The sequence below is a fragment of the Mizuhopecten yessoensis genome, unplaced genomic scaffold (genome assembly GCF_002113885.1).
Source record: "Mizuhopecten yessoensis strain PY_sf001 unplaced genomic scaffold, ASM211388v2 scaffold714977, whole genome shotgun sequence".
NCBI classification, from domain to species: Eukaryota; Metazoa; Mollusca; class Bivalvia; order Pectinida; family Pectinidae; genus Mizuhopecten; species Mizuhopecten yessoensis.
Window position 1 is genome coordinate 1 of NW_018479390.1, and position 3,547 is coordinate 3,547.

Genomic DNA, 3,547 nt, shown 5'->3' on the forward strand with positions numbered 1-3,547 from the left:
AATCTTTGGAAGGGGGCCCAAAATTTGTATAAACGGAGAGTGGGCCCCCCCCCCCCCTCCCCTTGGGGATTAAGAGACAATACTTTACCCTTTAAAACTTTCAATCTTGCCCCCCCCCCTTTTTTTTACCAAGGTAAGAATTTTAACCAAACTTGTTCAAAAGCATATTTGGATAAAGGAGCCTCGAATTTCTATAAACAGAGGGTGTGAGTGATTTTTTTATTGGATTAATTTCTGTGTGGATAGAAGGATTATACCCATACTTTTTACAGACCTTCAATATGCAAAGGAACTACATTTTGTATATGTGGAGGGTGTTGCTCTCTTTGGGCAGAGGGCTGGGCCAATAGGCAACATAGCTTAATATCAAAATTCCTTCTCCTTCCAAGTGATTGGAGGGATTTTAACCAAATTTGGTCTAGCCTCGTTTGGCAAGTGGAATCAGTGTGTGTGGCTCCCAAGGGGGCAGATGGGTGTTGCCTTATAGGGGAAATAGAGGTTAATCAATAAAATCCCTCACCTTCCATAGTAATTTTGGGGTTGTATCCCTACTCTATAACCAAATAAACAATTTTTAGTTATGAAGAGAAGAAAACAACCCACCCGGATTTGCCAGGAAGTTCAGACCAACCCCTGGATCCTACCTCCTTGGGACATAACATGGAAACACTACTACTACTTTGATTAACTTGAATTGTTCTCAGCAAGTTTCAAAATGAAACTTAAATACCAGCTCAGTTTTTAAGGAACCTGGAAAGAAGGGGGGGGGGGAGTAATTTGGTTTCCTTGTTTTTTATTTTGACACTAGTTTCGTTGTTACTACCCAGTTCTCTTTTTGAGGAGGTAATATTATTTTGCTTTAGTTGACCTAGATTTACATGGCGGACGTCAGTGATGCAGACACTTCCGGAAATTCTTTCTCTTTTTTTTAAGCCCTAGTTTATCGATTTTATGTTCAAACAACGGTTGTGTTGACAATTAAGTGTTGGCATGTTTTTTTTTATTTACCCAAATAAGGAAACAAATGCAGACTTTTGAAATGAGTAATCAAAGTGATGATGCAAGACGAGCTTGGTGGAGTGCGGCGAGGGCATCCATATTACTTGTAAGTATTACAAATAAACCCTTTAAGGATTCAACGTATCTGTAGTGTATCATCAATAATGGAACTGACTTTAATAATGATATTTTTTTTGATTAACGGATAACCAAATCTTTCTGTATTAAATTCAAGTCATTCAAGCTAGCATTTAATCATTTCTCGTGGCCTCGACAAACACATCTAGGCCCCTATATAAAATGTCGATTGAATTGGGCTAGGGACATGTTAAGATGCAATAAAGAATATTTATACAGAGGACAATAAATAATAGTACACACTACGACTCAGCCTGAGATTTTGAGGCAACAATTGCCAACATGTTGTAGACAAATTATCAAAATTACTGATACAGGAACAGTTATATTGACAGTACGTCTAATATTATCATCGTCAGAAGTAATCCTATTTTGTAGTGCTAAAATGTTACGATGTATATTAAACTATGCTAAATGATAAAGATGTAGTAAATAATTATCTATTGTATATAAAATTGTAAAATATTATTTATGTAAATATTTGTTATGAATAGTTACATTTTCGTTGGAATGCTATCAGTAAAATAATGTTTTTTGCTCTTATAATAACTTGTTAATAATTTGTTTAAACATTGTGTATGTTATCCCTTTCCCAGAACATTCATTAAGTTGCCAACATTATGATCTCCCTAATATGACCACTTTACTAAGGTTTGACTATATATTATATTATTGTTTTTTTTTTGCAGGGAGGGGCCCATGCTGCTGTGTCGATAGTGATTTTGGTGATTACGATACTTGTGTTAGTTGGTCAGGAGGCAGGAGACCAGAAGGGTGTGGGGTAACAAATTTCTTTCAATCTCCAATTAATTTGATTTGCTCTGTCAAATATTATATCTGGTCATTAGGCACGTTATGATCAGCTGTACGGTGCAATTAATTAATTGTTTAGAAAACTGTATATATTACCGAATTTCAAAGGTGCAGTTACATATTCATCAGCTTCAGATATTTGACTTTGCAGGTGGATATCTTAGTCCCCGAGGTTGAAGAACTTTGAAGACCCATCTTTTTACGTTTGAATTTTAAGCCCTGTAGCAGATTGCATTCCTGTTCTTTATCTACTATATTTATAAATGTCAATGCAGGAATATTACTATTCATATGCTGTAAAGCACCTTAGTGAAAGTTTGCAAATTATATAGGGCGCAAAACGAATAAGGTATATGATTATTAATTACTATTAGCAATAGCAACAGGTATCTCTTTTGATTTGTGGAGCAGTAAATGATACAAAATTAAGACACTTTACAAAGAAGAAATTGGAAATTAAACAGTGCGCCTTTAATTTCTTAAATTCAAACATGACAATAAAGAAGTTTTACGCGAATCCTCTAATGAACCAAGACTAGTTCAGACCAATATGGGGATTCCCATATTTGACCCCTAGCATCAAAGATGAGTTTCAGAATTACGCACCAGCTGTATGGTGACAGTAATTTATCTTTGACTTTGACGTTCATATTTCCAAAAGGAAAAATGGCATATTCGTGTCTTACATTCATCTACCTACATATATGGTAGAAGACTCTGCGTGTGGATTTCTTAGTCCCGGAGGTTTGATGGAACCTTGATAGCAACATGTTTCTCTTCTGCTTAGTCACTCGGTTCATAATAAACACACTTTGTTCAGTTTTAAATTTGAAATTAATCAGTACTCCTCTAATCTAAAATGTACATAACTTCATTTATATTCATTTTTGACCTCCTTGCATCACCGATGAGTCTTCTAAGGATAAAACAACTGTATGGAGCAGTGTATGGCCCCCTAATGCATAAATGTGTCTTAATACATCAACTTAGCATTAAGCATATACATGTGTATGATTAATGCATAAATCGTGGAAAGTATAGTATACCCTTATTTTAGTAACTACTGCTTTCATGGAAGGCGCTTAGTAAAGCCTTAATGCATGACATGTTTATAGGTACCACATCTGCGAACCCGTGCAGGGTGGAGGAATAAGTATGCCTGCGGTACCCTACTGCATGGTTATAAGAGGCGACTACAGTGTGGCCCCTCAGAATCGGGTCGGTTTCTTCCTTGCATTTGTTTTGGGAATATTGGAAAAATCAATAATACACCAGTTTTATTCCATAACGTGTGTATCGTAAAAGGCGACTAATGTAGACCTTGGTCTTTTACAAAGAGGATATTGAAAAGACTAAAATTAATCTAAAACCAATATTGCCATATTGGGGATTTTTTTCGTCTCCTATCTACTTCTTTCCTATCTACTTTCGGCTCCTGACGATGTCTCCCTAGGCATCTATGCTCATATGACAGTGTCTGACAAGAAGACGTTATCCCAATACAAACCAGACAACAAACAAAACGACATCTGTGCTTGCTCACACATGTGAAAACCGGAGGTATATAAAAAGGTAATAGTATGAAAATAAAATGTTA

The 3,547-nt window shown here is 35.9% G+C and overlaps 1 long non-coding RNA gene across 1 annotated transcript; it reads left to right on the forward strand.

Annotated features, from left to right (window-relative positions):
- Positions 1–1,015: 1,015 nt before the first annotated feature.
- LOC110441025 lies at positions 1,016–2,932 on the forward strand. The gene is made up of 3 exons (XR_002461810.1): positions 1,016–1,105; positions 1,827–1,918; positions 2,102–2,932. It is a non-coding gene; the product is annotated as an uncharacterized LOC110441025 (long non-coding RNA).
- Positions 2,933–3,547: the final 615 nt, after the last annotated feature.